General features: G+C 45.9%; 1 long non-coding RNA gene across 1 annotated transcript; it reads right to left on the bottom strand.

The window, feature by feature from the left end:
• Window positions 1-9,022: 9,022 nt before the first annotated feature.
• On the bottom strand, window positions 9,023-9,396 carry LOC144380468 (uncharacterized). Its single transcript, XR_013444631.1, has 2 exons — window positions 9,343-9,396; window positions 9,023-9,229 (listed from the first exon to the last, which is right to left on the bottom strand). It is a non-coding gene; the product is annotated as an uncharacterized LOC144380468 (long non-coding RNA).
• Window positions 9,397-13,536: the final 4,140 nt, after the last annotated feature.

The raw sequence follows: 13,536 nt of genomic DNA, 5'->3' as shown, positions 1-13,536 counted from the left end.
AGGAGACAGCGAAAGCTGGAAGGGCATAGTGAGAAAACAGGAACTGTTAAGCTGGGGATTCTGGGGTGGGGGTTGGGGCGGGTGGGGGGTGGCGAGACTTTGCTTTCATGCAGCTCCTCCCAAGTGAACTATGATGTGGGTAGAGAGAATTAGTTTTAACATCAAACCAAGAGTCTTGGCATTTTCCTTTTGGAAATGGGGCCAAAAACTGGCCACGTATTAAATATCTGGAGTTAGGAGGAAGCCTGTGTGCGCTTTGGCAAGGCACCTCTGAGGGCCTCGGCTTCCTCAGCTGAAAAATGGCGAAGTTCCCTTCTAGCTCTGACGTCCGGCAAGTGTGCGTCCTCCTGTTGGCCTGATTTTTATCTTTCTGTGAGAGTCAGTGTGCGGTGGGGGTGGGGGGCATGGGGGTGGGGGGTGGGGGGCCAACCCATCCAGCTCTCCTGAGGCTCTGAACGACTTGAGTCAGCTCAGGTACAGAATAGGCTAAAATGTCTGAGTCTCTCGTACTGTACACAGGAACCTTCTTTTGGCCCAACAGACTTAGGAGGCATGGCTGGCTGAAAGGTACTTGCTCGTCTCGCTCTCTGTTGTAAAAGGGTGGAATCGCTGGAGGTTTAGAGCTGCTACATTTTACAGCTGTTTTAGAGTCTGTCCCCCACTGTTCCTCTCTCCTTGCAAGGTTCAGAAATTCCTGGCTTTGGGTTCATATGGCTGAGGCCAATCAAATGCTTTCATCAGCTTGCCATTGGATGTTGAGTGATATATTGCCACCAGTTAAAATGTGACCTACTCAATGACCCTCTTGCAAACATTAATTGTGCAGAACATCTTTCTCCTCCAACAAGAGTATCTTCTTGAAAAGGCCACTCATTTACTTAAGAGTTAGTCCCAACTCATCCAGTTTTGTTACAAAGCTATCTTGGTGCAAGGATTCCTGGAGAAAAGAAGTACAGAGGTCTAAAATAAAGGTTAGGAAGAGACTATTTTCCTCAGAGACTTTGCAAACGATTACTAAAAAGGACCTTCTGAACTTCTATGAGATACTTATTTACCATAACAAAAACACAGCCCTAATCATCAGAGAATAGAAAGATGTATAACCAAGGCTTTACTTTAGCCGTGAAGGATTTTGTAGAAAACCTTTGATTTGCCCTGGGAAAGGAATGGCAAATTTTAAAGTGTAGAGAAATAGCAAAACAGAATAAGCAATGGCGGTCCCGTTTTTCGGACTGGTTGATGGATAAAGATAGGTTCTTTTTATTTAAGAAGAAAACAAATCACATTAAACAAGCGTTTCTTATCATGGAGCCAATTGTATGCAATTTTATACAGATTTTCTGGTTGATCTTGTTGTGAGCCTTTGGAGGTATTAGGAGGGCATTGTCCTGAGATGTGCAAATATCTAAAAGGAGACCTTTTCTTTTTAATCAAAGTACAGAAGCCCAAAACAGGGGTGTGGGAGGGAATTGTTTTTAAGATTACCTAGACGAATCCAGCTAACTACAGAGATATTTTTTTTCTGCTTTGTTTGATCCAATTCACCCACCATTTTAGTAATAACTGTGCTTTTTAGGAAAATGGTGTGAAATTGATCTGGAAATCTTGAGAACGTCTGCTCGCAACCACGCTGTGCTTGTGGGCAGATGCCAACACAGGCTTTTTTTTTTTTTTTTTTTAATTAGCTTTTCCTTCCTGGACTCGTAAGGTGGAGAGGCCTCTTTTTTGGGCTCATTTCTTCTTGTACCTAATTGGTAGGGAGGAAAGAGCACTGAACTTGGAGTCAGATGGATTTGGGATTGAATCCCAGCTCCAACCACTTTGTAGCTGTGTGACCTTGGGCAAGTCACTTGACCTCAGAACTTTATCTGTCAAATGAAGGGGGTCAGAATTCCCATCCTGCTTTCAGAATCTGTGAAAGAAAATGTCCATGAGCTTGTCTCGGGACAATCAGATACCAAACCCCTTGGGGAAGCTCTATATCGCTCCTAGAGGCAGGACATAGTACTTCCTCCTTGGCGTGTCCAGGTTGGGGAAGGCCCCGCTGACACAACCCTGTAAGGGAAGATTCGTTATCCTTGTTTCATGACGAAACTGAGGCGCAGTGAGGTTGAGCCTTCACACTGTCAGCTTTCAGTGAGAAATTAGCTCTGTTTTGATGCATCTGCTCAAGAGAATTCCTCAAATCCTCTCCTATAGGATATTTAGTGATTAATACCAAATCTCCACCTGGGCAACTTTTACACATTCATCCAGGTCAGAGAGATACAGAAGCAAGGTTCCCATGGCAACCTTTAGACTTCCCCTTGGAGGAAGTACATTACTACAGGGCCCTTTGTCGACCAATCCCCCAACACGAAAAGCTTGGCTCTGAAGACCCTGGAAACCTGGCCCTCTCCTACCCTGAGAAAAAGGCTAACGCTTTTGTCCCTTCCATGCTCTCCTTCCCTTTCTCCAAGTTTCCTTTATGGACCATCCCCCTTCTCCACCCCAGCCACACTAGGCCTAGATTTTTGTGACAGTTTCCTCCTTTTGCAGTGGGCATTATTTGTAAGTTTTTTCCAATGTGGGAGAAGAGACGAGGACTAAAGGGAGAGCTTCAGTCCTGTCATTTGGGTGATGGTGGACAAGGTAACCCCATAGCCAGGTTTGTCATTCTGGGGACTGGGTTCTTCCCCCTTCCATAGGGAGCCTTACATTCAGGTTGATAGTATGGACTGAATTCGTGGGCAAAGCACCCCGATTCCTTCACTCAGAGGTGGGTTTGGGTCTTGTCTGGCCTCCAGCGTGGGCAGAAGGACTAGGAGGGGATGCCACAACTCTAGCACAACTCACATTGTCTCCTAGCTCAAGTGTCCCCCAAAGGCAAGCTTACGTCAAGAGAGCTATAAGCCATGTTAGCCTTCACGTATTTTAGGTACAAACCTGTTTTTACCTGCCCTACTCTCCTTATCCTCCAATATAACAACTTTGGGAAAAATAGTGGCTCGCACTGGGCCCTTCCAACTTGACTCACTGGTCACTTGGATGTGAAAGAAATTCCTGGGCCCACTGTCCCTCTGCAAGAAGTCAGCGCTGACCAAGAACCTTTTCGGCAAAACTTCGGAGGGTGGTTTTCTGTTAACACGAACCCACTTGAAAGTATGGAGAAAGAGGGTTTTTCCTTGCTATCCATAGTCACCGACTCAATTTTCCAGGAGTAACAAAGTGAAATTTAAGGAATCACTTTCTTCTTGGTTAAAATACCATCCTTTTCTTTCTTTAGATTCACATAGTCTACTTTAGACCTGGAAAGGATTTTACTAGCCCTACTATTTTCAAACGGAGGGACTTAAAACTTTTTCTTTTTCTTTTTATAATTGTGGTAAAATACACATAATGTAAAAATGACCATCTTAACCATTGTTTCTTTTTTTTTTCTTTAAAGTAATCTCTATGCCCAACATGGGCTCGAACTCACAACCCCGAGATCAAGAGTCACATGGTCCTCCAGCTGAGCTGGCCATGCGCCCCCATCTTTGCCGTTGTTAAGTGGCATTGAGTATACTCACGTTGTTGTGCAACCACCAACACCATCCATCTCCAGAACTTTCTCATGTTGCAAAACTGAAACTCAGTCCCCATTACACAGTAACTCCCATTCCCCCTCCCCCAGCCCCTGGGGACCATTGTTGGACTTTCTGTCTATAGGAATTTGTCTATTTTAGATAGTTCACATAAGTGGAACCATAAAATATTTATTCCTTATGACTCCTTATTCTACTGAGCATAATGTCCTCAGGGTTCATCCCCATTGTAGCAGGTGTCAGAATTTCCCTCCTTTTTAAGGCTGAATAATATTCCCTTGTAGGGATAGACCACACTTTATTCATCTGTCAATGGACACTTGGGTTGCTCCCACCTACTGTCTATTATGGACAGTGCTGCTGTGAACAAGGGAGTAGGGACTTTTAAAATTGGTCCCGTGCAATCTGGCAGATAGCTGTGTGGAAGACTGATACAAAACAGGAAGAGGATTCTCATCGTTTGGTGGTATTTCATTCCCAGGATCGCATAAAAGGTGCTGGTTCGTTCAACCCTCTCTCTTTCCAGGCAAGGAAAGTTCAGTCCAGAGAGGGAGAGAGCACACAGTAGGACGCTCAGCAAGTTAAAGGCAGGGGCTGCACAAGGAGCACGCCTCCCGACCTCAGCTCGCTGCTGTTTCCACTCTACTTGGCACTACCAATGAAAATGAAAGCATTCTTTCCTCATACCTGCATTGGGAACAGAGAAAATAGGAGTGTAATCCTGGGAAAACACTCTGATAGAGAACATGCTTATTAGTAGGACCAGCACACTGGGTGTGTTTCCCTTATATCATTCCATTTTGCTCCAGTCGTCGTCTAGTAACGGTATATGGTTTCCAGAATGGAACTGCTGACACCGCTCGCCAGCTACATCATGATACTCTAGCTTAGGAATGTGCTATGTGATTAATGAGATAATGCTCGCGGAGCCCTTTGGGCTGCTCAGAACAAAGGCACTGGATACATTCAAAGCATTATTATTATGGCATTCTCTACGGATAGGCATTTTGCTAAATATTTTCATTTCAGTATTAATCTTCAGATGTCTGTAAACATCGAGTTGCATTTATAGAATGATGCTTTTATTTTTTTATTTTTATTTTTATTTATTTACTTTTTTAAGGAAGGGCAGAGGGAGAGAGAGACACTTAAGCAGGCTCCACGCCCAGCACAGAGCCCAACTTGGGGCTTGATCCCACGACCCTGAGATCATGACCTGAGCTGAAATCAAGAGTCGGACACTTAACCTACTGAGCCACCCAGGCGCCCCTACATTGATACTTTTAAATAAGCCTGGGGAGACAACTGGATATCATAGGATGTACTTGACTCTACTGAGTATTTCAAGAGACCTGGAAATAGTTGGGAATAATGGTACCATGGCAACAAAATGAAACTTAAAAAATTTTGAAACATATCTTTCATAGAACAGATTCTGAATGGGGTTTAATCCTTTTTTTTTCATCTGTAATTGACATGAATTGCTTTTCACAACGTTAATTTTGATTAGCCAATCTGATCTAAGGTCAGCACAATTAGGATCTCAATGGTCATTTGTCGTTTATCAAAAAGAAGGGACCCGCGAAGTATTCTTCATTACAACAGAATGGATTTCTGGTTCTTCCTCATTTTTAAGAAGTCTGACATTTTTTTTAGGTCAGCTCCACTTCTTGAAGCAAATGAATACAAGAGAAAAGCAGACCTTCCCTCAAGATAAGAGTTCTCCCCTGCCACACACACACACACACACACACACACACACTGCTGTGAAGTGTATAGTATCCTTCTTGTTTAAACTTGAGGAAATTGAGGCTCAAAGTCTGTAATTTGCTCCCATAAATGGACTGAGTTGGAATTTGAACACAGGTTTGTTTGTTTTTTGTTTTTGTTTTTTTTCTGTCTGACTTGTAATCATTCACACCAGCCTTGTTACTTCTGTGCATGCGGAGAAATGGGCTGTAGGCTGCTGTGAACGTGTCCTCATTGTGGTCGCATCTACATAATTTAAGTCCCCCCTCCCCCAACAGGCTTGGAGGGTGGGGCTAGGGAGAGGATTTTCAACAGGGGGAAGAAGACAGACAAGAGATAAGAGAGGAGGAAGGTGGAGCTTAGTGTTTAAGACCCAGATAAGAAGCCTCGCCATTTCTACCTGCTGTACTTGGGGCAAGACAACCTCATTCATTGAGTGAGGCTCTTTCCTCACTTGAGAAACAGGGATAAAACAGAGCTCATCTCAGAGGGTAGTTGTGAGCTTTGCTGATGGTGCCAGAAATGTGTTCAAGCACAGAGCCTGGTGCTCGGGAAACATTCTCTGTGGTTACTTTTATCTCCAGAGGACTCTCTGCTCTGATGTATCACTGGATGTTTCCAGACAGAAGTGTAGATTAGTGAGTGGGAATATAGCTGACAGGATTAGCCAATCCAAGTCAGAATACACAATATGGAGAGAGAACATTTATACCCAGGGCTCCAAACTCCCCTCCTCAGGATCGCTAGAGCTTCTAGAGCTGGGCTGAAGTGTCACTGCTCTTTGACAATAATGGAAGGCTTTACCCATTTGCAGATTGTTGATATATTTTTTTAATAATAAAGCTTTCTTCTGTAAATAATTATTAGACATTTGGTGCCTGCTACTATTTATTCCCTCATCCAAAAGAAGCCTTCTTTGTACCAGGCACTGTTCTTGGCACTGGGAAAACAGCAGCAAAAGAAAAGGCAAACAGAAATCCCTACCCACAAGGAGCTTACGTTCCAGTGGGGGATAGAGGTGATAAATAAGATAAATAGGTGAAATAGATGGTATGTCAATGATGAGGGCTAAGGAGAAAGAGAAATGAGCAAACAGGCTGAGGGGATAGGAAGTGTGGATGGGGTTTGGAATATCTGGTGCAGAAGCCAGGGAGAGCCCTACTGAGAAGTTGACACTTGATCTTGAAGAAGTGAAAGGGAGGATAATTCCAGGCAGAGAAAGCAGCAATTGCAAAGGCCCTGAGGAGGGAGCATGTTTGGAATGTTCTAGGAACTCAAAGCCAGAATGACTGGCATAGCAAGTGGGAGTCTGGTGATGGGGTGGGTGGGAGGAACGGACCAGGGGAGGCCTTGTATGGACAATCTCTTGTAGATGACAAAATGAGCAAGGAGCGAGCACATGAGTAGACTAGAAAACTCAGAAATAATATGTAGTTTCTTAGCAGTGTTTCAGGTACTGATATTATTGTTGTCATTATTGTTATTTTGATACAAAGACATGCACATGCAAAATAAAGCCCAAAGATTTTGCTGCCAGAAATGGTTGTCACTATTTTATGGTGCTTCCCCATGACTTCCGAATCCTTTGCCATCTGAACAGATTGAACAACCACAGCTCGTAAGTGGAACTAAGTGGCCAAGGTGGAACTAGAACCCCTGCCTCGTGAGTTCGAGGTCAGGGTTCTTATGTCCCTCCTTCGTGCCTGAGCCAAAGGTTAGCCAGCGTATCAGTGACATGCTAGAAGCAGACTCTAGATCTTGGCTCCCTGTCGGTGGGCTCTACACCCACTGCTGTTTCAGAGAGGCTTTGGCTGGGAGAAAATTCCTACCCTAGCCTGGGACCAAGGAGATCTAGGACCTAGGGGGCAGAACTGAGCTGATTTTAGGGTACGAGCTGTCTGCAGACTGGGCCGGTGGGCTATTGCAAGCAAGGCAGGGTCTGGTGTTAAAGGGCACCCCGTGCCTTTCAGGGGGTGGGAGTGGAGATAGACCTGGTGATTTTATATCCTAGAGTTCTTTTGAACATCACGAGAGGGCCACCCATAAAGTCTGTGTGTTTGCTTGTCGATTTGTGTCTTAGGTGCTGTGCAGATGTGTCTGGAATCTGTTTAGCTGAGAAAATACCATGTGGTGGCAAGTGTTCTTGCTGTGTGGGCTGAGCTCGCTGCTTTTTGCTGCCACCAGCCTATTTGTCGAGTCTTCCCTCATACTATAGCAAGCTGGTCTGAGGTGGGCGCATGGCAGAAAGAGAGGGAAGCTTCTGATGGCAATCTGGGCCAACCTAGCTATCAAGCCAGGGTGTGCCCCACAGATTCATGTGATATCAGAGCTGGACTTGGCCTTGGAGGTCATCTAATCCAACTTCCTTCTTGTACAAAGGGGAAAACTGAGCCACAGAGAGCAAAAGTGACCTGCCAAAGGTTAGCCAGAGTGGCAGTGACCAGACCTCAGATCTCCTTTGCCTTTATGGACTGGAAAGCGGACTGACCCTCCAGCTAGCAAATGCCACCATGACAGGAGAAGGGACAGGACTGGTTCATTATCATTTGCTTATCATTAGGAACTTCTAATCGATGAACTTAGTCTCACAGACAGAGAAATGGCTCAGGAACTTTCCCAAGCTTTGCTGGGGGTGACCAGTGATCAGTCCCAGGGTCAAGTTCCTTTGCCCGTGGCTTGGAGGCTGACCTGGGTGTCGGAGGGGTGGAGTTGGGACCAGCAGGGGTCAGAGTCTGCTACCCTAGAGAACTTACCTAATGCTTGAGCCTGGCCTGCTTCCAGAATGTCCTACCTGTGTGTGAGTGGGCACTTGTTGGAGTTCAGGTCCCTCTGTTCTTTTCTCTTTCACTCCCAGAAGCTTGAGAAGCAGACATCACAGAGCCTGAAAAAGCTCCCATGCACAGTGGAGGTGTTGGGAGTCCTTCACATGTGTTAGTGCTGATGGCTTGTGGCCAAGTGAAATCCCAAGCTCCGATCATGTGGCTACCCTCTGTAAAAGTTGGCTGTCTGAAAGAATGCAACAGGAAAATCAGAAACGCCTGCACACTTTCCCTGTTGCAGTTGATCCCGAGCTGGAGCTCAATCCCCCTCAAGTCCCAGTGATGTGAGGGTGATCCTTAAGTATCATCTGGAAACCCAGACACCTGGTTTTGCCATTTGTAAGCTCTCATGACTCATCGCCATACTCTGAGACAAGAGTGGCTTTCCCAGCTGGAGGTTGCCTCTGTGTGGATCGTGGGTTGGCTGCATTTCCAGAAGGGAGTAAAATGTTCATGGCTTAGGTGTTATCTTGGACATCAGGGGAAAAAACTGCAGCATAACACGGTGTTGCTCTGTGAGAACTGGAAGGTGGTCATCCGGCCTCTGTGAAAATGTCACATCCTGGTCATCGACTGAGATAAAGCAAGGAGCCTCGGGGAGATGACAGATGGGTGAGGCACTCTTCAAACCCCTTTCGCAAAGGCTGCAAACTAGTTACATACACACATTCTGTCCCAGTGCAACTCTTCATGAAAAGTTATGACACCAAGAAGGGTGGGGGTTGCACGGGGGGAGGAGCTTGGCGCTGACAATATTGCACTATTTCCAGAGAACTGCAATGTGTTCTGCCCGAACAAAAGGAAGTTGGGCTGTGATAATATAATTCTGGATTCCATGGAATGTTGTGGCTCCGAGGGGCAAGAGATAAAAGAGAAACAATATAGTGGTAAGTTTCAGGGGCTTTATTTTAACATTAAAACATCATTCTGGGGGCGCCTGGGTGGCTCAGTCATTAAGCGTCTGCCTTCCACTTCAGGTTATGATCCCAGGGTCCTGGGATCGAGCCCCACATCGGGCTCCCTGCTCCGCGGGGAAGCCTGCTTCTCCCTCTCCTACTCCCCCTGCTTGTGTTCCCTCTCTCGCTGTGTCCCTCTCTGTCAAATAAATAAATAAAATCTTAAAAAAATCATTCTGACACAAATATGGACTGAACATGCATAAAAGGAGAGTATTATATTTCTGTGCATCCAAATGGAAACATGCTTACTCCGTGGTGCTCTGGATTATCTGAAAAATACCAAGTGCTCCTCATCACAGCCTTTGTCCAACAAGACCTGCAAAATCCTTCCAGCCAAGGTGCGGGGGGCAATCAGTGGCTGTTTAGCCAGAGGGCAATCAATAGGCCACTTGGTGAAACTACCTGAGAAGCCTCTTTCCTGGCTGAACGCATGTCCATACCCCATCGCTCTGTGTCCAAGCATGTTTCTTCAATTACACAACAGGGTGTGTAATTTTGAGAGCCCGGGATCCAGATACCAGACATAATTTATGCAGATTTGCCCCAAGTTTATAGAGTAGTTTGTTATTCCACACAAAAGCAGCCGCCATGGCAACTTCGGGCTCACAAAAATGCTTATGGGACCTCTGAGAGACAGATCAGCGTCTCGTGAAGCGGTGGAAGCGCATGAATGTTCCCCAGCCGCGGGGTTCCTCTCTGCCCTCAGTGAGCGGGAGAGCTGCGCAGCTCAAGTGCGTCCTTCACCTCGCTGCGAGCAGAATGCGCCATTAATGCGCCGCCGAGCACCTTCAGGACACCGGCTGGCGGGGGGGCTGTGCTCCTGTCTCATGGCTTGTCTTTCATTTTCATTCTCTTAAGGATTTGAAAACTTGCTCTCAAAGGTTCCTGGGCCAGGGCCCAGTGGCACTGTGCAGGGCCTGGCCTCCTCTGCTGCCGAGTCGCAGACCCGCCGCAGGACCCCAGAACGAGGCCTTTGAGCTGTGAACTGGAGAGGGGCGCGGTAATGAGCTCCAGCTGTGGAGCGCGGGGCTCCAAGGCCCAGGAGGGGAGCCCAGATGGAGAGGCTCTGGGGGATTCTGGGAGGCCCGTCTTTGGGTGCCCTTACCTCCCCTGGGTTGGTATCCAGAACCTGGGGCCGCAGTTGGCTCCCTCAAGTTGGTGCCCCTTGCTTCCGAAAACCCACAGGGATGGGCTTTCACCAGTTTGAGGTCTCCAGAGTGGAGCACAGGTAAACTGGGTCTCTGAGGACTTCACGCAATGGTTCTCAAACTTGACTGTCCGTATGGATCTCCCGGGAATCTTGTTCAAGGGGGAACCTGTGATTCTTCATTTTTAACAACCTCCCATGCGACACATTTCCAGTTAAGTAAAGGTACAGTCAACCTTCTGGAAAAGAAGCAGGGAGGCTAAAAGATGGTCTTGCACAACAGACAAGTCACACCCTGCCCCTCCTCGAAGCCACACTCTTTGATTCCCCCATCGATTGGATTCCTGGAATGTTCAGGGAACCCACTGGGCCCTCTCAGGAACCAAGGGCTGGCGAGGGCCTGCAGGACACAGTAGACCACCCTTTCAGGCAGAAGGGGAGCTGGGTTTCTCTCCAGTGCTCACAGGTTAGTACCATGCCTCAAAGCAGAACCTTGCTTGATTCAGGGCTGCAGAAGACCTTCTGCATGACCCAACTCTAACCGTATACAGCAAACCCCCCCCACCCCACGCTTCTTGAGTTTGGTCAAGAAGACTCTGGAGTACTGTGCCCCTAGGAATTTGCTCAAATTCCATATTTTCACTCCTCTCTGGGTCTTAGAGGAAAACCTGCCATTGCATAGGGTAGAGGAGCCAAAAATTGATGCTATTTGTTGTCCATCTGGCAATTTTAAACTCAGGGGCTAAAACCAGCAACCCAGAAAACAATTACACATGAGCCAACATGGGCACTGTGTTCATTGAAATTTATCACCTACCAACAAAGACTTAGAAGGCCTGGGGAGGGGACTGAGTTGAGAACCCAAGCTAAGGAGACTCTGTGCCTAGGATAGTGCTCAATCCTGGGACACGTGGGGGTTCAGTCAGTTGAGTGTCTGACTATTGATTTCGGCTCAGGTTGTGTGCTCAGGGTCCTGAAATCGAGCACCATGTTGGGCTCTGTGCTCAGTGCGGAGTCTGCTTGAGATTCTCTCTCTCTCCCTCTCCCTCTGACCCCCCCCACTCATGCTCTCTCTCTGTAAATAAATAAATATATATATGTGTATATATATATATAAATAATAAAATCTTTTTTAAAAAAGGATGGTGCTCAGTCCTGAGGCAGATGACAGTATTACTGACCTCAGAGAGCCTGAAATCCAGTGGGGCAGTGCATACCCACAAAACAGGGTATGAGCCATTATGTAGTACAAAGTCCGGTTGTGCAGAAAGATTTCAATTATGTTGTGGGATACCGTGTCGAAATGTGTATGGGCAGGGCCACTGTCTAGACTGCCAGCACAATTTCCAATGGAATGTTCTCCATTCCTGTTTTAAGACTTTTCTTTCAATGGAGCAATCAAAGGATTCAAATGCATCCAAGATATTTTTTAGTTAATGGAATGCTCGAGCAAAAGATTCTTTTCTTTTCCTTTGGAGATCGTGAGACAATCAAAACCATCTTTCTAGTAAAATGATTTGGTACTGATACTCAGCTCCAATTCTTTTTTTATTTTCTTTGCTTGAGTCTGGATAAAACAAGTGATTCATGATGATCCATTTATTCGCTGCCAAAATGTATGTTTGCTGTTATAGAGACATAATCTTAACTGTGTCTCCCTCCTTTTCTTTATCACCCTAACCAATTCCATTCTGTGTCTGGTACAGGAATACCTTTGTGTTTCTAGGGCAGGATAGTGCTCAGGCACATACCTTCCCCTTCCTACCTGTGGAAGTTCTCCTCACCCTCTCAGGCCCAATTGGAAAGGGCATGTTCTCTGCGAAGCCCTCCCCAGCCCCACGGTTAGTTGGAAATTATATTTTCCTCTGGTCTGCAACTTATACTTCACCCTGCCTTGCATTAGAGGTAATGACCTCAGGATCTTTCCCCCTTTCTCACCTCCACCCCAGCTAGGATGTAAGGTTTTTAAGGCTGTTAGGTCAATAATAATTATAATGATCAATTCCTTAACACCTACTAAGTACCAGGCATTTTACAAGAGAGTGTTTTCAAACTACAGAATAACTCTGTGTCGGAGGCGGCAGGCATTTCATTTCACTGAGGCTCAGAGGGTTCAGGCACCCGGCCTGGGCTTGCCCAACCGGAAATACTTTGAACCCTACTCCGAGTCCACACTTGTTCCATTCCACCCCCTACCCATATGCTGTCCTGAAAGCGGGGACTAAGGCATGAAGCCAGAGTAAGTGTTCAGTAAGTTGTCGAATGTAGACTTCCATGAAGGAGTATGTGTTACTCTGCTCCTGGGGTCACTAATGAGGTGCGAGAAAAGGTCCTGCCCTCAGTCCGGTGTCCCTCCTCTTGTGGCCTCCCAGGGTGGGTCACTCAGGTCTCCTTCCCTTGATCCCTGTGTGCTGCACCATGTTCCTGTCCTGTCACTTAGCTAGCTAAGCTTATAAATGAACACACTTGGATGCTATTGTGTTAATGGATGCCTATAACGTTTCTTTCATCTAGTCACATGACATTTACATACAAATATTTAGTGGACAGTGCCAGGTACGTAGGATGGACCTTATAAATATCTGTCAAAATAAATGTGCTAGAGCTGGAACAAAACAGTCTGTGGCAAGAAACGAGGGGACAGACATATAGAGTAGAGCTATTTTCCAGCAAACAAAATCCAGGTACCAAGGACTGTACTAAATCAGGGACACCAGGATGACTAAGACAGACAAGGTCTCTGCCCTCTACTTATTCCCTAGTGGGTGACACATTTGCATTTTTACACTAGGGTCTACTTGAACCAGTGTCCTACCTAATCTAAAGGAGCAGGCTAGAAAAGATACTGTATTCTAAGCCATTGTACTTCATTATGAAGAAAGGATTCTAGGCTTCCATAGGGGCTCTCCTTCCTTCCCCTTTCAATTCAGCTATTCTCAGCTGGGGAAGAAAGTGGAGGCATACCTCCTTAGGGGGTCATACTATCATTTGCAGTGAGGGCTTTTATCACTTAAAAAATTATATAACCACCAAATGAAAACATTCACACCATAAAAGGATTCTGGTAATATCCATGTTACCTTCAGACTCCATTTCAAACCCATTCTCCAGAAGTGATCACGATCACAGTTGCTTATGTCTCCATCCAGAAAGTCTTCTCTGCATTTACAAAATAGTATGTACGTACACACACATATATAGTAACTTTTTATATAAAAGCAACTGTTTTCTATGTATTTTATAGTAAATAGCTTTTTAATCTAACAATATGTTCTAGATATCTTTCTGTGTTGCTG

This window comes from Halichoerus grypus, chromosome X (genome assembly GCF_964656455.1).
Source record: "Halichoerus grypus chromosome X, mHalGry1.hap1.1, whole genome shotgun sequence".
NCBI classification, from domain to species: domain Eukaryota; kingdom Metazoa; phylum Chordata; class Mammalia; order Carnivora; family Phocidae; genus Halichoerus; species Halichoerus grypus.
This window is presented reverse-complemented; position numbering and strand designations above follow the sequence as displayed.